General features: G+C 41.0%; 1 protein-coding gene across 1 annotated transcript in view; it reads right to left on the reverse strand.

Annotated features, from left to right (window-relative positions):
- The window catches only part of CD151 (CD151 molecule (Raph blood group)), a 65,811-nt gene extending 44,674 nt beyond the window's left edge, over positions 1-21,137 (reverse strand). The window contains exon 1 of the mRNA XM_070765316.1: positions 20,735-21,137. The gene's annotated coding sequence lies outside the window, so the exon portion shown is untranslated. The remainder of the gene's footprint in view (positions 1-20,734) is intronic.
- Between the last annotated feature and the right edge of the window lie 2,395 nt (positions 21,138-23,532).

Raw genomic sequence — 23,532 nt, forward strand, 5'->3', positions numbered from 1 at the left:
GAAGCAAACATCAAATGCCACCATAATACTATAATAATCATCTTCTGCACTGAAATCAAGATAAAAGGCCATTTTCAGTATTATGTCTGCTGAGGCCTTATATCTATGAATTGGGAACCTGAGTCTCTTTCTTTAAAAGGACTTCATTTTCCCAACTTGAAATCTATTTATTTTAACTGATTCCAAGTCTAATAGCACCACTTGTCTCAAGCTATAGTAGGTTTTTGACTAGTCACACCAGGCTAGCACAAGAGATCAGCAATTGCATTTAGATGAGTGAAGTTGCTGGCAAAGAAATAAGGGATTAGAATTAGATGATTCCTCAGATTCTTCCAATTCCTCCCCTCCCCCCTTCCTTCCTTCATTTCACAGTGCATTTATCCCACTCCCCGGCCTTCCTTTACTAAGAAAGTATCATTTACTAATAGCTTTTTAACTAACCAATCAATTCAGTAGAATACAAGAAAGTATCATTTACTAATAGCTTTTTAACTAATCAATTCAGTAGAATACAAGTTTTGTAATAGCATTCTGAGAAAATAGCATTCTGAATTTCCCCCTTTTCTGCACCAGGATAAAAAGCTAATAATTAAAAATGCACACATATGCACAGACCAAAAAAAACCTTGCTGGCTATTATTAACTTGAGCTTATTCACATCAATTTACCAATGCTAAATAGAGTTTAGATGCACTTTAAGAAGGAAGAGAATAAGGGAAAACATAACTCAGAGATAAGGAAACAAAAATAAAAGCTTAAAAGCTATTCAGTGGCAGATTTGTTGAGGCTCCTGCACCCATTTGGTAAAAAAAATATCTCATCAATGGCAAGTTCCAGCTGTTTCTTTTTGCCTGATACCACTTAATTATATAGGCTTTTGTTCTGGAGAATTACTGTAAGCCATCTTGTGCTTTAGGAAGCTGGGAGGAAAAGGGAGTAGGTGGGTTCATGCTTGCTAATCAAAAACACGCTACCCTCTTGCGAGGTGTGAACCCAGAGACTGTCCCAAGGCATAAATGGAAAATAGGGCAGAACACCTGTCAAACTAGGGTTTTCTCTTACCTAGCATATGCTAAGCATAGAATTATTAATTATAAACAAGAATCTCAACAAAATCATCTGTGCTCACATCATCACTCTCTTTTATAATTATAACCATCTCCTTGCCTTTCACACTTGTCTCAACTTGTATGGTAATAAAGAAAGCAGCTCCTGAAGCTACTTCTCCAGAGTCTATCTTGAGGCTAGATCTAAACCCAAAGCGGGAGTTTAGGAAATAGAGGTAACATGAATCTTACTTAGATTTAGAAGCTACAGCTCAAGCAAAACAAGAGCACAATAAACACTGTTCTCCAGAAATATTACAGCCTTGTTCCTCCAGTCTTAGGAATAATAAAAAACTTAATTGTTGCCCAGAGCCTTAGAAACGGGCAATTGCAGTACTACAGTATTCTTTTTTGTGGCAGTGGGAGGAGGCTCTTGATAATATAAGTTTCTTGCTAAACTTTCTTAGCAGGAAACGGTTTACATCAACCTTCCACAACCAGATGCCCTTCAAATTTATTGCATATCAGTTTGAAAATTGAGGGGTCCTTGGTGTTTTCTGAGCTTGCCTGTTTTCTTGCAAATATTTCTTTACCAAAACTACATAATGTTGTCAGTGCTAGTCAATGATGTTACCTGATTTGGGTAATGAAACCTATCCTAGAAAATAAGCAAGATCATAGCACCAAGGACCCCTCTTGGCAACCCCGAGCTACAAATATTCTCCTTTATTAGTTTAAAAATTCTCAACCAATATGATTTGTGTACAAATCTGCTTTCTTGATGTACTAGACTATAGTTCTCATTATCCTATGGCTATTCTCCGAGTCTCCAGAGAGGGGTGGCATACAAATCTAATAGAAACATAGAAACATAGAAGACTGATGGCAGAAAAAGACCTCATGGTCCATCTAGTCCATATACTACTTCCTGTATTTTATCCTACAATGGATATATGTTTATCCCAGGCATGTTTAAATTCAGTTACTGTGGATTTACCAACCACGTCTGTTGGAAGTTTGTTCCAAGGATCTACTACTCTTTCAGTAAAATAATATTTTCTCATGTTGCCTTTGATCTTTCCCCCAACTAACTTCAGATTGTGTAAATTATTATTATTAATTATAATTATTATTCTGGCCACGAACACAGCTGAGTGTCATTGAACTGGGGGAGTGTGATATGTGGTTTTATTCTGTAAGCCTCCTTCTGCTTTTCCAAGACTGGCAAACTAGACATTTACTAAGCAAAAGAAATGTCAATTTTCCAATTAGGGGGGGGAAATGTAAATAGACATAATGTTTTCAAAGGTTGTTTCTGTTTTCAGAGGAGATGCTTGAAAAAGGAATCAAATTACAGGGCACTGCTTTAAGGAACATTGAAAGGCGCCAGAAAAGGTCTCTCAATCCTTGTTATTCAAGGATAAGGTAAACATGCATTGAAAATGCATCGCTGTATCACAGCCAGGACATAAGATAATGGCTACAAAACATTTCATGGAAGAAATTCCAGATGGGTGGAACTAGTCCTCAGTCAACCAACTAAGTTAATATATTACAGTGCATTTATCCAAGCCCTGACCAATGCGGGTATCCATGTTGTTTTAGAAAGTTTCTAATTCATATTATGTTCATTACAGAGCACATGATATCTGATGCACCTTCTCTATTTTTTGATCTAATAAATGTTTTGCATGGCTACTCCACAACTTTCACAAGAGGGATTTTCAGTTTGGCTGTTGAGGGTGGGGGTGGAGAAAAGCTAGAAAGGGTTATTTGAATCAAGCTTCCTTGATAAATAAATAGCAACAGCAGTTTGACTTATATACCACTTTACAGCCCTCTATAACTGGTTTTCAGAATCAGCATATTGCCCCCAACAATCTGAATCCTCATTTTACTGGCCTCAGAAGGATGGAAGGCTGAATCAACCTTGAGCAGATCAGGATCAAATTCTGGACAGCAGGCAGAGTCAGTCTGCAATACTGCATTCTAACCACTGTGCTACCATGACTCAGTATATACAGTGGTACCTCTACTTAAGAACGCCTCTACTTAAGAACTTTTCTAGATAAGAACTGGGTGTTCAAGATTTTTTTGCCTCTTCTTAAGAACCATTTTCTACTTAAGAACCCGAGCCCACAAAAAAATTTCCCAGGAAATTTGCAAGCGGCACGAAGGCCCGGCCAGTTTCCTTCCATTTCCCCTTTAATCCCGGACATCTCAGGCTTTTCTGGGTTGCCAGAGGAGCCTTTCGGTGGCGCTTAAGGAGGCTTTGGTAGTCCAGAGCGAATGAAGCATTTTCCTTTCTCTGGGCGCTTGGAGAGGGAATAAACCTCTGCCAGCGCCCAGAGAAAAGAAACGTTCCCTTGGCTCTATGCAGTGACTGTCCTCCTCCTCTTCTTCCTCTTCCTCCTCCCACCCAAATTCCAAGCTTTTATTTCTTTCCTAATGAATTTGCACAAGTTATTTGCTTTTACATTGATTGCTATGGGAAAAATTGCTTCTACTTACAAACTTTTCTACTTAAGAACCTGGTCACGGAACAAATTAAGTTCTTAAGTAGAGGTACCACTGTAGTTGAAATGAATTTTAAAATACACCAGAAGACCATCATTCTTCATTTTCTTCTTGGGGAGGAAAGTCTGATGTTTTGACTTTTGGTATGGATTTGTATGCCTCCCAAAGTCTTCGGAGAAGGGTGGCATACAAATCTAAATAATAATAATAATTATTATTATTATTATTTTTTTTTTTTATTTTTTTTTTTAAAGAACTCAATTGCAAATGGCCAATTGGGACAGGGAGTTTGGTGATCATGGAGATGCCTGGAGGACCAAGGTTGTCACATTGAGGGTCTCCAACTCTACTCCTTTCCTGTAACTCCTTCCTGTAACTCTTGACTATTGCAACGCGCTCCACATGGGGCTACCCTTGAAGAGCGTTCAGAGACTTCAGCTGGTGGAAAATGTAGCAGCGTGTGCAATCAACCAAGGTATGCCCGTATTACTCCTACTTTACGCAAGCTGCATTGGTTGCCAGCCGGTCTCCGAACGCAATTCAAGGTGTTGGTTATTACCTTTAAAGCCCTAAATGGCTCAGGGCCAGACTATTTACGGGACCATCTCCTCTCTCATATCTCGCTGCGGCCAGTAAGGGCCCACAGAGTCGGCCTTCTCCAGGTCCCATCTGCCAAACAATGTTGGTTGGTGGGACCTCAGGGAATAGCCTTCTCTGTGGCGGCTCCGACCCTGTGGAATTAACTGCCCTGCATTATCCCCACTCTACTGGTCTTCCAGAAAGCCATTAAGATCTGTATTTGTATTTGTATTTATTAGATTTGTATGCCGCCCCTCTCCGAAGACTCTGGCTTTTCTGGCAGGCCTGGAATTAAGATTGATTGGAAGTATGTATGGTTTTTATGATATTATTGTTTTTATTGCATTGTTGATTTTATTGTTATATTTTTATCACTTTTTCCTGCTTTTATGATTGCTGTTAGCCGCTCTGAGTCCATTTTAGAGTGAGTGGCACATAAATACAATTAAATAAATAAACAGCTGCGTGTGTGGAAAAATCCTTCCTATAAAAGCAAACATCTTTCATTTTGCAGATGAACGTTGTGTAGAGCTCCCTTGGCAGTTTAGCAGACTTAGACCAGATTAAAAAGAGCTTTCTTCTAGGGCCCTGGCTCTTGTCACTTCACTGAAAGATGGGAGCCCTTCATTGCTTATTGTTCCCTGATTCAGCTCAGTGGTTGCTGAAGTGGGTCCTGTGAATCAATCACACAAAAAGCCTTTAGAATGAAACCATTATATTCTGTACACTGTCACTCCCATCAGCTGGTTGGCTGCTTTCCTAATATAAGCCTAACAGAGCTGCCTGCCCCTTAGAAGATTTCTTGTTAACCTTTTTTCCTGATACGTTTTTGTTGGTGTGTGACTGACATGCAGAAGATACTCTCCATCTGATATACAGAAAGCATGCAACCTGCCCTACTTTAAACATTTAAAGTTTTCACTGGGTAATTGGTTTTCTGTAAGTGCATAACTGAGATTTTTTAAAAAACTTTTAAACTTTCTGAATGAAAATCCTTTCAACTATTTGTGTCATATTGTCAGTAATCTATTGGCTTTTTTTCTCAAAATCCTTTCTTAAGGCTCAATTCCAGGACTCAATACTATGAAGGTAGTATTATAAATGAAGAATTCTTGCAACAGTGTGACTCTCCTAATATTTCTTGGTGAAAGATGAGCTGTCAAGGCAGATGTAGGAACATGTAAAAGGATTTCTGAATATGCTCACCAATCTGCTTGCTAGTTATTAGAAATACAGTGTTCCCTCGATTTTTGCGGGTTCGAACTTCGCAAATAGCCTATACCATGGTTTTTCAAAAAAATATTAATTAAAAAATACTTCATGGTTTTTTCCCCTATACCACGGTTTTTCCCACCCAATGACATCATATGTCATCACCAAACTAATAATTTTTGCAAATAAATACCAAACAAAATAATTATTGTTAATAAATAATTATGTTTATAAATATCAGGATCACTAAGTGTCTTATTCAATGGTGAGTACCAGTAATAATGGTGAGTAAATGGTTGTTAAGGGAATGGGAAATGGTAATTTAAGGGTTTAAAGTGTTAAGGGATGGCTTGTGATACTGTCCATAGCCAAAAATGGTGTATTTACTTCCGCATCTCTACTTCGCGGAAATTCGACTTTCGCGGGTGGTCTCGGAACGCATCCCCAGCGGAAATCGAGGGAACACTGTATAGCCCACTATTTATTATCAAATATAAATAAATGGGGGGAGGGAATCACAGAAAGCTGGAGTGCAAATGGGGCTCTTATAATGCTTACAAAGCAAATAACATAAAGAAACATCACAATGGTTTCAAGAAGGGAGTAGAATTCTGTTCACTTTATTATTTGTTTAATCAAATTGAAACAAAGTTTGCCCCATTGGTTTGGGTAGAAAGACTCCAGAATAATAATTGTGAAACCAAAGAGGTTGAGAATGGCATATTACAATGGAGACTAGATGATTAGAGTTTCTTTTCTATCAGGAGAGAGCCAAACATCTGAAGGTAGGTTAATGACCACCAGTGCTAGATATGCAGAGAGGAGAGGCCATAAATTAGATTGAGGAAATCTTACTTACTAATCTTTTTAAAAATGTACCCAGAAACTTATTGCTAACCAATGCAGCTCTTGAAAAAAGAAATACTGTACTGTACAGTATTACATTGCACAGTGGAATGCCTATAACTGTCCAGAATGCTGCATTCTGGACAGGCTGTAGCTTCTGAGTGATCTTCAAGAGAAATCCCAGGTAGAGCACATTGCAACAATCCAGATAAGAAGAGGCAAAGCATCATTAAATGTGAGTAAAGTCTCCTGATCCAGAAATTGTTACAACTGGAGACCAGGATGCATTTGTGCACATGCCTTCTGAGCTGTAGCTAACATCTGTTCTTCTATTTAGGCTTTTCTCAGTGCCAGAGAAAATATTATTTCACTGAAAGAGTAGTAGATCCTTGGAACAAACTTCCAGCAGACGTGGTGGGTAAATCCACAGTAACTGAATTTAAACATGCCTGGGATAAACATATATCCATCCTAAGATAAAATACAGGAAATAGTATAAGGGCAGACTAGATGGACCATGAGGTCTTTTTCTGCCGTCAGTCTTCTATGTTTCTATATAGAAATACAATTTCAAGGACCTCACCTGTATCCACGCAGAATTGTTTATTGTGACATGACTTGGAACAACCGACACTTACTCCCCGTGTGACATCACAATATCTGGAAGGCCACAATTTGACACTGTCCTTTAAAACTGGGTTTAAAATTCTGTTCCACAAGCTCGATTCAACCTCACATTTGTTCAGATAATGGTCAGAGTGACCTCTGATGAAAATATATTCTGCTCCACAATAGGATCAATTTCTCCACGCAGGAGAAAAACATAAACATTTACCTGAAATCTTCTGGCAAACTGCAAAAAGTGCCAAGTGGAACTGCTTGCATGATGGGACTTGTTTCTATTCCTGCAAATTCCCATATATGATATGAGAAGAACTGCACAGGAGAAATTGACACACGCCCAATCCCTCATTTTTGCAGAGGCCATTCCAATGGCAGGAAAAGTTAACTGAATGTTATACAGTGATATTTCGTCTTACAAACGCCTCGTCATACAAACTTTTCAAGATACAAACCCTGGGTTTAAGATTTTTTTGCCTCTACTTACAAACTATTTTCACCTTACAAACCCACCGCTGCCACTGGGATGCCCTGCCTCCGGACTTCCGTTGCCAGCGAAGCACCCGTTTTTGCACTGCTGGGATTCCCCTGAGGCTCCCCTCCATGCGAAACCCCACCTCTGGACTTCTTTGTTTTTGTGATGCTGCGATTTCACTGATGCTCCCTTTGCTGAGAAACCCCACCTCCGGACTTCCGTTGCCAGCGAAGCACTCGTTTTTGCGATGCTGGGATTCCCCTGCAGCATCGCAAAAACACAGAAGTTCGGAGGTGGGGTTTCCCATGGAGGGGAGCCTCAGGGAAATCCCAGCAGTGTAAAAATGGGCACTTTGGCTGGCAAAAGGGGTGAATTTGGGGCTTGCACACATTAATCGCTTTTCCATTGATTCCTATGGGAAACATTGTTTCGTCTTACAAACTTTTCACCTTAAAAACCTCATCCCGGAATCAATTAAGTTTGTAAGACAAGGTATCACTGTACATACATTTCATCATACCGGCTAAGCACAGAATAACCAATGCAAAATGGTCTGGGGTTTTCTCCCTTACTGTTTTGTGTTCAACAGTACTCTGCAAGAATATTGCTCAAACCAAAGTAATGTAAATGCTAAACCTTTCTCATAATGGAAATCAGGTACTGATCAACTAAATTGAGCAGCTTCACAGTATATCTTCCAAGCTACCCACTGCTGCAATTTGAAGAAAAGCTGCACTTCAATGCACCATTAAAAATAAGTCCACCCATTTTGGCTCTCATTGGTTCCAAATATTCTAATAAAATCACAGAGTTTCTAATGTTTATGCACCTTCTAAACAACCCTATGGTTGAACAAGTAGATGGAAAGTAATTTTTTTCCCTCGGGCCATTAACGTATTTTCCAGGAGATAAAATGGTAAATGTAAAAAAGTTTGTGAATCATGCCTTAATGCAATGTTAGAGAAATATCAGGGAGTTACCTTATTGGAGTCGTTTCATTAAAAAAGAAAAACTATCTGGCACACTTAGATGGAAGTGAGGAAATAGAAAATTTTTAATTTTGTGTCTGAGCACACTTCTTCATAGAAATTCAATAAAACATGTTGGGAAAAATGCTTCATGAGCAGTGTCTCTAAGACTCCAAGTTCATCCTACCAAAAAAAATGGTGTAGAACAGTGATGGCGAACCTTTTTTTCCCTTGGGTGCCAAAAGAGCATGTGTCCATGCTATTCCACATGCGCAAATGCCCATACCCATAATTAAATGCTTGAGGGTGGTGAAAACAGCTTCCCCTGCCTCCCAGAGGCCCTCTGGAGGCCAGAAACAGCCTGTTTCCCAACTTCTGGTGGCCCCAGTGGGCTTCTGTTTTGCCCTCCCCAGGCTCCAAAGGCCTCCCTGGAGCTAGGGGAGGGTAAAAATGCCCTCTCCCATCCCCCTGGAGGAACTCTGGAAGCCAAAAACGCCCTCCCACAGCTTCTGTGTGAGCCAAAAATCATCTGGCCGGCACAGACATACATGTTGAAGCTGAGCTAATGTAATGGCTTGTGTGCTAGCAGATATGGCTCCCATGCCATAGGTTCGCCATCACGGTATAGAACATGTAAGTCCCATATTACTGATGATGTTATCCATTCACTCGTGATTGACTCTTGGCGATTCCATGGGCCAGGTCTGTCTTCACATCTTTCAACTTTGCACTATTTCTTTGAGATGTTCTATACTCTGTCTGCTATCAGCTTTGATGGTGATATTATAATTATAAATCCATGGAATATACATTTTGGAGATAAAATAATCTTATAGTCTCTGGGCACTGTGTCCAGTAGAGAATACAAGCCTGTGTACAAACTAGGGACACAAACTACAGAAAGAAACACAAATGCTTTCAAAACTCTTAAGAGCTGGAGGAAATAGGAGAAAGACCAGGACAAGTACAATGAGCCATATCTCATTCAGAGTAGTCAAAATTCAATTAGTATTCAGGCAAAGATGTAACTACAGGCAAGGCTGTAGACCAGTGATGGCGAACCTATGGCATGGGTGCCAGAGGTGGCCTGCAGAGCCATATCTGCTGGCATGCGAGCCGTTGTCTTAGCTCAGCTCCAACGTGCATTTGTGTGCTGGCCAGCTGATTTTTGGCTTGCACAGAGGCTCTGGGAGGGCGTTTCTGGCTTCCAGAGAGCCTCCGGGGGGATGGGAGAGGGCATTTTTACCCTCCCCCAGCTCCAGGGAAGCCTTTGGAGCCTGGGGAGGGTAAAAATGCCCTCTCCCATCCCCCCCGGAGACTCTCTGGAAGCCAAAAACACCCTCCCAGAGCCTCTGTGCCTACAGGGTCCACCAGAAGTTGGGAAGCAGGCCATTTCTGGCCTCCAGAGCACCTCCAAGGTGCAGAGGAAGCTGTTTTCACCCTCTTCAGGTATTGAATTATGGATATGGGCACTTGCGCTTGTGCAATAGCATGTATGCATGCTCTTTCGGCACCCGAGGGGAAAAAGGTTCGCCATCACTGGTGTAGACTTTTTCAAAAGAAAATGCACTCAAATGTTACTTGGCTATGACTTATGCAAATGCCTACACTACCATACACAAACCACGGCTGAACGCTTCCCATGATATGTAAACTAGCCATTCAATGAATTGACCTCCAATGAGGGTTGATGTAATATAAACAGAAACAAGTAGTGAAGAGACGTTCCTCTTTTGAAACAGCAACATGGCACTCAAAGGCCCTGTGAAGTCCTTAGCTCCTGGCCCCTTGCCAAAGCTGGCCATCTCTGATTTACATCATCCAATCTTGAACAAAACCTGCTATTCTGGGCTGCTTTTAGGAGACTTCAGATACAAGTGGGCAGAATAAATTCTTTTGCGCCCAATGCCCACACAAGCAACAAGTCTCAGATGCCTTTGCTTTTTGTTAGAAACTCCCACTTTCTTTGTGGAAGCACTACTTAATCAGTGCTTCTCAAATAGTGGGGTGGACCCCCCTGGGGGCGGCACAAAACGATGCGAGGGGGAGTGCATGACCCCAGGGAATGTGGGGGGTTTTGTCGCAGGGAGTTGGGGAGGTTTTCATCGAACAATAGCACAAAGCATAGAGTAGGAGATATGAAATGCAGATAACAAACCCTTAAGAGACACCATAGAAAAATACATTGCTCAAAAAAATAAAGGGAACACTTAAACAACACAATATAACTAAAAGTAAATCAAACTTCTGTGAAATCAAACTGTCCACTTACGAAGCACCACTGATTGACAATCAATTTCACATGCTGTTGTGCACATTCAACTTTGCACAGAACAAGGTATTCAATGAGAATATTTCATTCATTCAGATCTAGGATGTGTTCTTTGAGTGTTCTCTTTATTTATTTATTTTTGAGCAGTATATTTAACAGGGATGAAAAGAAAGGAGGAGAGAGATGGAGCTAATGAGATGAATGTAAATCTCCCAAAAGCTAAGACAAGGAAATATGACGAAGCGTATGTAGTGCTTGGCTTCACTGTGACTATGGTGGGAGATGAGGAAAGACCAGTTTGTTTATTGTCTAAAAATGTTGGCAGTGGACAGCATGAAGCAAAATAAATTAAGGAGTCACTTAAACACATTACACTTGTGTTTGTGAAAAAGAGTTTTTTTCAGTGAAAACATGGCAAATATTGCAAAGGATCATCCCAGTAGAAAGTTGAGGGCACGCAAAATGTTTACTTCTTCCTGTGTGTGTGTGTGTGTGTGTGTGTGTGTGTGTAAGTGTAACAGAAAATAATTGAGAAGTACTGAAGTAAATCCTCAAACAGCAGCATACTTACATTAGGCCCAGAAGTAAATAATCTTAGTTTGCCACAGGAGACATCTGGGAGCCAAGAATGGGGGGGGGAAACTTTTATGCCCAGGCATATTTCACTGAGCAAAACTGACCTTAACTAGGCAATGATATAGAACAGATATTAGCAGACATTGGCAGACGCAAATGGAAATACTGCCCAACCACATCTTCTTTACTCCAATACATCATTTAAAAAAAAAAAAAGATCATGGGTTAAGGGGGTTGGGGCATTTGTCTTTCAAAACTAACAATCCAAAAATAAAGGCTACCATTGTTATCCAGATTACAGATGAAATGAGAGGCAGGCCTTTATGTCCGGCCACTCCCGCTCTGGCACCTCAAACAATGCAGCTGAGGAAATGGTATGAGAGAAATGCTTCCAAGGGGTTCAGCTTAGTCCATGAGGAAAACCTGACTCTCTTCCAAATCTGCAGATGGAAGGGGTGGTTTTGGCTGTATTTCTTTTAAAGACACACCTAATCTTGCTAACTCACACATTTAGATAAATTTAATTTCAATTTTTATAGCCATTAGCCAGAAAACTATATACTTAGAAGAATTAGTATGTTACAAGGAGAAGGAAGAGGAGAAAAAGAAGAAGAGGAAGAGGAAGAAGAAGAAGAGGAAGAGGAGGAGGAGGAGAAGGAAGAGGAAGGAGAAGCTATATATCTACATCAGTTAGGCTTGCATTTCACAGGGAGTGTCTTTCCACCATCTTGATGCCAAGTAACAAAATTCAACATTATAGGTTTCTTAAAGACCTCATTAAGCAGGAAGGAAATAACACAAAAGACATCTAAATGGCTGGGGTGGCCTTTGGAAGAGGAAAATATGGCCTACACTAAAAATAAGGAGCAGGTTAATATTAACATTTTTTAAATGTTAATATTAAAATGTTAAGTTATTTTAAAAATATTAAAATTACTATAAATACTAACACTAAAAATAAGGAGGGTCTACACTAAAAAAATCAATTCAACCTCTATTATGCTACACAAACAATGTGCTTAGGAACATTTATGGCACTTGCCCTCTAGTAGCAGAGAGCGGAGTTCATTTTTGTAGGAAAATAAGAAGCACGACCCCTCTCATTAAAATACGTTTGGCAGGTTGCAGAAGCTGGATAATTGGCTTAGGTTATACGTAACAATTTTGTTGTGTAATTTGAGAGATTACTTGTCTCCAATATTATATTCCCAGCTAGTCTGGTTTGACAAAATTGATGTGCTCCAGTTTCCTTCAATTAAAATAATGATATCTATCAATTAAAATAATGATATCTATCAATTAAAATAATGATATCTATCAGGATACAGGAATTGTGCCTTTTCTGTAGCAGCACTTGTTCTGTGGAATGAGGTTCTTCCAGACCCAGAGGTTTGAACAGCTCCCATTTTGCAAATATTTTGAACAGCCCACAAGATGTGACTCTTCAACCAAGAAGGATGGACACTCCTTTTCTTCCTTTTCTTTTTCCCATCCAGGTTTGTTTTTGTTACCATCTTTGTTCTTTTATTTTTTGAGTGTGTGTTGTGGTTATTTTAAAATGTTTCAATTGTTTAAATGTTTAAAATATAAACATTTAAAATTAAATTATTTTCAGAAGTACAATTGTACAAGAAGTACAATTGGTGATGCCAAATTGTTCAGATTTAAATGGTCTAAAACTGTGATGGCAAACGTATGGCACACGTGCCGGAAGTGGCACAGAGAACCACCTTTATGGGCACGCGGGCTTCACACATGCAGGAGTGCCAAAAAATGGAAGAGCTTCCACCTGGCGCTCATGTGCAGAAGCAAAAAAAAGGGCAAAAATTGGCAAAATCTCACACACGCGAGCATCCTCGTGCAAGATTTCACCTAATGCGTATGCGCAGAAGCCAAATCTCACATGGGCACATGCTTGCATCAGAGATGCAGAGGTGCAAGCACATCTCAATTTTTCTTACCAGAACGGCATACCATACTGAAGCCTAATAATGATGCATGCACCGGGAAGACCTTTCCATTTCTGGTGTGTGCTTGCACACCGACCAGCTGGTCTTTGTACATGCATGCGTACCAGAAACTGGAAGACCAGGTGGTCGATGTGCATGCAAGCGCCATAAAGCATGTGCATGTGCACCGGACAGCTGCTCTTCCAGTTTCTAGCACATGTGCGTATGCGTGTACACATACACACCCCGTTTCGGCACTTCTTGCTGAAAAGGTTCGCCAACCCTGGTCTAAAGTTACACTATGGGATACCTTTCGATATAGACACAATGCAAGAATCCTTCCAATTTCAATTTATTCTACTTGAACCATATGATAGTTTAATGTGGGGTCTAAGCCTCATGCATGAAGAGGAGCGCATTAAAAAAAACAGCATGGGACTTCAGTGATCTCAATGATAAAAATAACAAAGATCTTATTGATATTTATTTGGAAGGAAAAATATACAAAAATAAGAGATATAATTTTTCAAGACTGAAGCCCTATTCCAGATCAGGTTGCAACAATGCAGATGACTTTAAGACTGCAAAACCAACAATTCACCCAGAATTCTGGTAGTCTTAGAGCGCACTTTACTAACACAACTAGGCCTATGAAATGTTGAATCAAGGATGTTACAAGAAATTGGGGCTGTTTATTACTTCAAATTTGCAGAGAAAAGCCAGGCTATTCAAAGCAACATCCGAATTCATCTACTCTTTTAAAACAGAGGGTTTCTATTTCCAAATAAAATGAGTAACATGTTAAGTCCAAAGTCCAAATAAATAATGTTTTTCAGTTACAATGTACTGTATTGTCAAAACTATATTTTTTTAAAAACAAATTCCAGAATGGGACACATAATTTTAATTTGTTTTCCAGTTATTTTTTCTACAATTTGCAGCCAGCTTCCACCAAAATAATCTCTTTCATTGCTGCTGGATGAAAACGTGTCAGAAAATATCAATGAGAGAACTAGACTACACAAGGTTGCTTTGCAAAATAAAAATGAACCTTGTTCCTTTAAGAGTTAGTTCCAGCTCTTTATAGCCAATGCCAGCAAATTCCACTTCAGCCTTTGAGCTTTGTTTGTTCCCAAGATCCAAGATATCGTTGCCCAGAACTGCCTACAGGTCTGGCTGCCCTTTTCAGATCAACAGTTGCTTTCTCTTTTTCTTAAAACCTTACTGGCACATTTTCCTGTTGCTGGACCACCCACTCTCTCTTTGTTCTTTTACCACGCCACCGCACATAGCAACTCTCCTCCACACCTAGCCAAATCCAGCTGATTTCACAACACTAAGCAGGATTAAGCTACAGAGCGCTTGGATGGGAGACCACCAGGAGACCCCCAAAGCTATAGGCTAAACCAGGGGTCGGCAACCTTAAACATTCAAAAAGCCATTTAGACCTGTTTCCCAGAGAAAACAAAACACCCAGGGTCACAAAACCTGGGTGGGCGTGGCCAACTCATCACTCCCACTGAGTCACGTGCCCCCCCCCATACACACCAGCTACACCTACCCATGTTTTGTGGCTCTGTTTTCTTCTCTAGGGGGAAAAGGTATCTCTCTCTTTCTCCCTCTCCTATCTCTCTCCCTTCCCTTCCTCCCATCTCTTTCTTTCTTTCCCTCTCTCTTCCCATCTCTATCTCTTTTTCCCTTTCCCCCCCCCATCTCTTTCACCCTCTCTCTCCCTCCCTCATCTCTCTCTTTCTCCCATTTGGAATACTGTGTTCAGTTCTGGAGACCTCACCTACAAAAAGATATTGAAAAATTGAACGGGTCCAAAGACGGGCTACAAGAATGGTGGAAGGTCTTAAGCATAAAACGTATCAGGAAAAACTTAATGAACTCAATCTGTATAGTCTGGAGGACAGAAGGAAAAGGGGGGACATGATCGAAGCATTTAAATATATTAAAGGGTTAAATAAGGTTCAGGAGGGAAGTGTTTTTAATAGGAAAGTGAACACAAGAACAAGGGGACACAATCTGAAGTTAGTTGGGGGAAAGATCAAAAGCAACGTGAGAAAATATTATTTCACTGAAAGAGTAGTAGATCCTTGGAACAAACTTCCAGCAGACGTGGTTGGTAAAACCATAGTAACTGAATTTAAACATGCCTGGGATAAACATATATACATTGTAAGATAAAATACAGGTTGGTAAATCCACAGTAACTGAATTTAAACATGCCTGGGATAAACATCCTAAGATAAAATACAGGAAATAGTATAAGGGCAGACTAGATGGACCATGAGGTCTTTTTCTGCCGTGAGTCTTCTATGTTTCTATGTTTCCTTCTCTCTGCCCCCATCGGAGGCTTGTTTGGGCAACCCTCCTACCCCACTCACAACTACCTGGCTGGCTATGGCGCACACAGCGAGATCCTCCTCGAGTGAGCGCCAGAGTAGAGTAAAGGTGCCCATGGAGGGCGGGTGTCTTCTCCCTTAAGGAGGGTCTTTGGACACAGCTTCTCTCCTGCTCTAAGGATCCGGCCATTGCATTGTCGTACCCCATCCTGTCCCCCCCTCCCCGCAGTTCTTTGGCTGAGCGGGGAGGGCATGAGCTCCATCCCGAAATGGCAGGAAATGAAGGCTGCCCTACATGCAGATGCTGCCCTACATGAAAATGTGGCATGAAGGCAGCTACAGGGTTGCTTCTCTCTTGTCCTAAGGATCCGGCCATCAACTTGCCGTGCCCCTCACACCCCGCATGAGAGGAGAAGGAGGGGAGGAGGCTCACTGGAGCAAAGCCAGCGTTCACTTCCTGCTGCTTTGGGCTAGAGCTTATGCGCACCCTGTTTGGTTGAAGAGTTGCGGCAGGAGGGGGGGGACACGGCAAGGCAATGGCCAGATCCTTAGGGCAGGAGAGAAGCCCTATTCAAAGACGCTCCTTAAGCGAGCAGTTGCCCACCCTCCACATGCACCTTTGCTGCACTTCGGCACATGTGCACCCTCCTGGCTCTACCACAACCAGCCAGGGAGTCGCGAGAGAGGAAGGGGGGTCGCCTGAAGAGAATCCCTATTTGGACAGGGAATCTCACAGTCACTTATGCCCTCATCACCTCGAGGTTCAACTACTGCAATGCTCTCTACATGGGGCTACCTCTGAAGAGTGTTCGGAAACTTCAGATTGTGCAGAATGCGGCCACGAGAGCAATCATGGGCTTCCCTAGATATGCCCATGTCTTGTCAACACTCCGCGGCCTGCACTAGCTGCCGATCAGTTTCCGGTCACAATTCAAAGCGTTAGTCCATGTGGAGGGTGGGCAACTGCTCACCCTACATGGCATTGGACCAGAATACTTACGGGACCGAATTCTGCCGCACAAATCCCAGCGGCCGATTAGGTCCCACAGAGTCGGCCTTTTCTGGGTCCCGTCGACTAAACAATGCCGTCTGGCGGGCCCCAGGGGAAGACCCTTCTCTGTGGTGGCCCTGGCCCTCTGGAATCAACTCCCCCCAGAGATTCGAACTGCCCCCACCCTCCTCGCCTTCCGCAAGACTCTGAAAACTCATCTATGTCACCAGGCATGGGGTAATTGATCTATCCCTTGGCTAGTAAGATTTATGTATGGTTATTATGACTGAGTAGTATTGTTTTTTTTTTAATGATATGTATTTTTAGCTATAGTTTTAATTATTAGATTTGTTATACATTGTTTATTGTTGCTGTGAACCGCCCCAAGTCTTCGGAGAGGGGCAGCATACGAATCTAATAAATTATTATTATTAATTATTAAGCCTCCACCGAGTGTGGCTATGTTTCTCAACCAGTGTTGGAGAATTAGCCCAGCCGCTTCTCCATTCCTGCCGTTTTCCTTACCTTCTCAGGCCGGGTGAGGGAGGGAGGGAGGGTGAGGCAGGCCAGTGATGGGACAGAGAGCCACAAAAGGGGGTCCAAAGAGCCACATGCAGTTTTGGAGCCACAAGTTGCCGACCTCTGGGTTAAATGGGAGTTGAAAAAACATCCCCCCAAAATGAGAATGGCAGAGCAACCTCATTCTATTACCAAGACATCTACATTTATATCCACAAAGTCACTTAGGGGTTAAGGTCATCTGAGGACGTCATTAACTTGGTTTGTTCTCTTAAGGAATCAAATCATACAATGATGCCAAAGGCACATACGTTTTTACAAGGCAGTATTTACAACTCATTAGAAAATTGAGAAATTCTATTTTGTTGGCTGTATTATTTTCATTAGTGAGCACAGTATAACACAAAATCAAAATCTTCCTATCTAATCATTACACAAACAAAATGTAACAGTAGAACCATAGCAGAAAGGTATCCCTAGGGATAGGCAGCCTAGCATTCTCTAAATTTCTGAACAACTCCCACCAGACAAGCTCTTTTCTTGTGCAAACTGACTCAAGCTGATAGGGGTAAAGGCTGAAACATTTACAGAGCAGCAAATCAGAACACATTCCCACAAAAAGTAATGCAAGTTTTATCCCATGTTACTATTTTTATATTACACTCAAAGGGGGAGGGGGGAACCTTGGCATTTACCCCAAGGATGACATAAGTGGGGGGGTGGGTATTTTTTTCATTTCAGAAAAGATGCCCAACCTCCTTTTTCCTGTTACAATGGAAGTGTAAGTCCCTCAATATAGACAGCATTTTTAGCTGTTGTTTTTTTCCTTTTCCGTATTGTCTGTATTTCCTCTTTTTTTTTTTGGTTGGTATATTGTATATTTTATTTTGTTTATGATTTTTGTTTCTTGTTTTTGTATGAAATATTTATAAATTTAATTTAATTTTAAAAAAGAAGAAGAAGTGCAAGTCCCTCAAACTTCATTAGAAATAGCCCTCACTTATCAATCACTCATTCAGCACCCCCGTTAACTTATGAGAGTTGTGGAAAAAAAGATGTACAATTGATCCATAAAGTTGTGGTGGTACCCAAGGTCATGTGGTTTCAAATTCAGGCACTTTGCAGCTCACACATATTTTATGATGTTTAGAGCATCCCACAATTATGCGATCAATTGCAAGTTTCCAACAAGCAAAATCAACAGGGAAACCAGGGGGAAGTTGTGATCACATGATATCGCACTTAACAACCGTGCCACTTAGTGACAGAACTGTCAGTCTCAGTTGCAGTTGGTGACGTCTTCCTGTACATGCTCATGAAAGCAGTCAGAAAGTTGTAATTACAAATCGAAAGCAAACTTCCCTGAAGTATTGACATTGATTCTGCCTTGCAAGTACATCAGTGCAAATGAATTTATGAAAATGTAATACGGAAATACCCAATGCCCTCTGTTATCCTGACATTTGGGATTTACTTCATATTTCAGCACTTTCTATTTTATACTTTATTTCAAAGGCTGAGATTGCCCAGCACGCTACAATTAATATATATTTGGCAAATATTTGACTTGGATAAAAACCCAGATAGTTTTTAGCTAACCCAGATTACCAAACTATGCAAACAGAACCAAAATAACATGTTGGAATTCAAATTTACACATTAAAAAAATGAACATAACAGCCATAAAAGCTCATATTTTAAAATGACCAATTTGGGACATTAATCATTGCCTAATATATTTTAAAGTCTGCTATATAGAATGTTTGTATATACAGTATGTTTGTGTTGTCTTCTTATATATGCTGGTCCAAAACAAATGTTGCAACTTTTTGCAACAATTTTTTTTAAAAAAAACTATAATCCTCGGAATCCATCCTATGGACACACTTCCCCTGAATGGGAATTTTATAGATGTGACTGGAATTGTAAGTTCCAGAAATCAGGAACTGCAGACCAGAAACTTTGGAAATTGCCATTCCAACTGGTGTGTATGAGGTTATACCAGACTACAAATGCAGTAGATGCATTCACACACTTTCAACTCTAAAAAAAGCACGACCAGGAAACCTTGGTCTTACCAACACCACAGAAACTTTTTTTTACTTTCTGCCACTACACAGGTCGCCCCAAAGAAACAAGATGGCCTTAAACCCTTGATGAATTATGATTAAGATTATCTGTAAAAAATAATCCACATAACAGACCTATGGTTGTCTTTTCTTGGAGGGTGGGAGGAAATCAAAGCAATCCAGTGTTCCTAGGCAAGGGCGGCTATACTGTATCCTAGTTCCCTTTTCACAGAATAAAACTCAGAACTTTGATCCCTTCCCCTGCCCCACCCCAACTACCACCACGCGGGACTTCCAAAAGAAAAAGTTGAATGTCCAATGAATATGTTGATCAGTCAACATATCCCAAGATAAGAGTGCACGATTTTATTAATTTTGGATTTTAAATTGTTTCTATGTTGTCTTTTTAGATGTTGTAAGCCTCCCAGAGTCCTTTGGGAGTTGGGCAGCATATAAATTAGCTACTGAGAGAGAGAGAGAGAGAGAGAGAGAGAGTAGATAGATGATTGTTAGAAAGTTAAAGAGAGAGAGAGAGAGTAGATATATAGATAGATGATAATTAAATAGTAGTTAAAGAGAGAGAGAAAAGAGAGAGTAGATAGATGTTAGATGGATGGTAGTTAGAGAGAGAGAGAGTAGATAGATGATAGTTAGAAAGTTAAAGAGAGAGGGAGAGGGAGAGAGAAAGAAAGTAGATATGTAGATAGATGAGAATTGGATAGTTAAATGGTTAGAGAGAGAGAGAGAGAATAGATAGATGTTAGATGGATGATTGTTAGTGAGAGAGAGTACATAGATGATAGTTAGAAAGTTAAAGATAGAGGGGGGAGAGAGAGAGGAGAGAGAGTGTGTGTAGATATATAGATAATTAGATAGTTAAATAGTTAAAGAGAGTAGATACATAGATATTAGATGGATGATAGTTAGAGAGAGAGAGAGAGTAGATAGATGATAGTTAGAAGGTTAAAGATAAAGAAAGGGAATAGATAGAGAGAGAGAGATGATAGAGACAGAGAGATCAAGCCAGAAAGAGAAGATAGATAGATAGATAGATAGATAGATAGATAGATAGATAGATAGATAGATAGATAGATAGATAGATGAGAGAGAGAGTAGGTAGACAGACAGACAGACAGACGCCGATTGCCTCTTGTGGCTTAAATAAAATTAACTTTCATCTCTCCCCACCCCACCCCCACCCTGCAATCCCTTCTTTTCCACAGCGGGACCCAAACGCAAAGGAGTGGGTGGGGGGGGGGGTCCCAAAGCCCGGAGCTTCCCCTTCATCGCCTCGGGACAACAGCCGGCGCGAGCCCGACTTATTAAAAAAACAAACAGTACCGAGAGAAAAAGACGCCCGCGGCGTCCTTTCTCTCTCCCTCATACACACAGGCTCCACTCCCGCTTCGCCCAGAGAGTCACTTTCAGGAACTTTGTGGGCCTCCAACAAACCAAGCGCCTCTCCTTTCCCACCCCCGCCCCCACCCCACCCCACCCTCCACATACACGCGAGACAAAGAACACGAAACACACACACACACACACCCGAGCGCGGAAAAGATGGGAAGGACCAGGAGTCGCACTTTCCCCCCCTTGAAGACCTCAAGTGCGCCCTTCCTTCCTTGCTTCCTTGCTTCCTCTGGGGCCGCTCGCTCAGGTAGCCTCCCGCCTCCCTTCCCTCACGAGACGCAGCCAGGCGGGCGTCCCGAAGCACCCCGGAATTCTCCCCCCACCCACCTCCCTTACCTTTTTCCTGACGAGCCGGGTGGTCCTGGCGTTGCTTGACGGCGGGAGAGGCTGAGGTGGTTTTTCTCACAACGCTACGTCGAGGCAGTGGACAACGGCGGCTCCTCCCAGTTCTCTCACGGCTCCGGCAGCTGCTTCGGTGCTTTTTAAGCGGCTGAATCAGCTCTGATCTTTCCGAGACGCCTAGCGGAAGGACAGGACCACTACCGCCGCCTTGGGCGGGGGGGGGAGGGAGACGGAGGGAGGGAGGAAAGCCGAAGTGGAATTCGGATCCCCGGGGAAGGGAACAGTCGGCGTCTGTAAGCGGAGGGCAAGCTGTCTGGGGAGGGAGGGAATGGGACGGAGGATTCGTAAAGTTCATACAAGAACACACAACAGATACAAACTTAAAATAAACTGCTCTAAACTCGACTGCAGGAAATACGACTTTTGTAACCGAGTAGTTGATGCATGGAACTCACTACCAGACTCTGTAGTATCATCCCCTAACCCCCAAAACTTTACCCTTAGACTATCCACTGTTGACCTCTCTTAGGATTCCTAAGAGGTCAGTAAGGGGCGTACATAAGTGCACCAGCGTGCCTTTTCTTTTAAGTATCATGTATATAAATATTACTATATCATTGTATACCACCAATACCTACTTGACAAAACAAACTAACAAATAAATAAATAAAATAACAATGTCCTATCTGTCGATGAAATACTTCAGCCTCAACCGCAACAACTCATGTGCACAAAATAGATTCAAACTCAATGTAAACCGCTTGAAACTCAACTGCAGAAAATACGACTTCAGCCACAGAGTGAGCAATGCCTGCAATGCACTACCTGACTCTGGTTTCTTCCCAACCCCCCCCCAAAACTTCAATCTTGGACTGTCTGAAGTTGACCTCTCCCCTTTTCTAAGAGGTCAGTAAGGGGCTTGCATAAACACACCATTGTGCCTACCATCCCTGTCCTTCTTTCCTATTGTCCGAGTTTACCTGTACCTACTTTGCTTATGTTTATACCAATACCTGCTATCTTGTACATGTTTTTGACTGACTGACTGATTGACTGAATGAATGAATGAATGAATGAATGAATGAATGAATGAATAAAATGAAATAAAATGAAATAATAAAATGAAATGAAATAAAATAAAATAAAATAATAAAATAAAATAAAATAAAATAAATAAAATAAATAAAATAAAATAAAATAAAATAAAATAAAATAAAATAAAATAAAATAAAATAAAATAAAATAAAATAAAATAAATAAAATAAAATAAAATAAAATAAAATAAAATAAAATAAAATAAAATAAAATAAAATAAAATAAAATAAAATAAAATAAAATAAAATAAAATAAAATAAAATAGAGCCGGGGTGGCGCAGCAGGTAGAGTGCAGTACTGCAGGCCACTGAAGCTGACTGTAGATCTGAAGGTCAGCGGTTCAAATTTCATCACCGGCTCCAGGTTGACTCAGCCTTCCATCCTTCCAAGGTGGGTAAAATGAGGACCCGGATTGTGGGGGCAATAGGCTGGCTCTGTTAAAAAGTGCTATTGCTAACATGTTGTAAGCCGCCCTGAGTCTAAGGAGAAGGGCGGCATAAAAATCGAATAAAATAAAATAAATAAATAAATAAAATAAATAATAAAATAAAATAAAATAAAATAAACTTGCCACAGCCAATTGCTTCAGTGGACTTGGCACGGCCAATGCACTGCATAACAATTCACCAAGGGACAATTTAGCCATTCCATTTTAATTATTTAAAATAAATAAAAATTACTTCATCCCCCCCCCCCATTCACATTTAATTCTGTCCCTCCTTTTGCATCTTTCTTTAATGATTCTGTTCCACCCTTTCTTTTAATATTAGTGTAGCTTTTCTTTTGCAGCAAATTGGCTGTGGGAAATTATCAAAGACCCATCTGGGGGATGTTTTGCGGGGCCTGTGGTGATGTGATTTCACCTGGTGGCCTTCTAAGCCTTTCCTGACATTGGCTACAAATGGAGCAACAAGGTTTAAACAAGGCCGACTACTTTTCACTAGGTGACCTTCTCAAACCCAACATGAAAGTGGTCCCAAAGGTACATTTTCAAAAGGCAACTGGACTTGGTTTTTTAAGGAAAGAGCATCTTTGAGACAACCCAGAGCCCCAGGCAAAGCAGTGTATTGGAGCCTCTAGGACAGCTACTCACAGGAATAAAAATGTAAATGGTCGATGCAAAGTGCATTGAAGGGTTAACATACACAGATTAACATGGGGCTCCCTATGCTCATGGGGACCACAGGCAAGTGCCCATCAGACCCATGCATTAAGACAGCCCTTTGACAACCATCAACTGGATGACTTAAGAATCTCCAGAGACAATATGAAAAGTACTGTTGTTTTCTTCTAAGATTTTATTTTGGTTGCAGTTGAACCTACTGGGTTTTCCATCCCAAAACAAACCAAGCCTCTTCTCATTTAACTTTTCAAGATTAGTCAGGGTCAGGTAGGTGCAGCTGCCTAGTTGGAGTTACAAAACTGATTTGTCTTTATTGCAGTTATGAATAATTCAGTTTTTATAACATGGCTACTCTTGGTCAACTGAAAGTTTATTGAGGTTGGGACTTGGTACATTTGTATTACCGCAAACTTACTACTAGGCTAAACAATGGTTGACTCATTGGTGGCTTAATGTGTTATACAAATATAACCACAATCTATCATAAAGGAATAGGAAGGAATAGAGCTGAAAGGGACCTTGGAGGTCTTCTAGTCCAGTCCTCTGCTCAAGCAGGAGACCTTATACCCCTGAT

The sequence above is a fragment of the Erythrolamprus reginae genome, chromosome 1 (assembly GCF_031021105.1).
Source record: "Erythrolamprus reginae isolate rEryReg1 chromosome 1, rEryReg1.hap1, whole genome shotgun sequence".
Classification (NCBI taxonomy): Eukaryota; Metazoa; Chordata; class Lepidosauria; order Squamata; family Dipsadidae; genus Erythrolamprus; species Erythrolamprus reginae.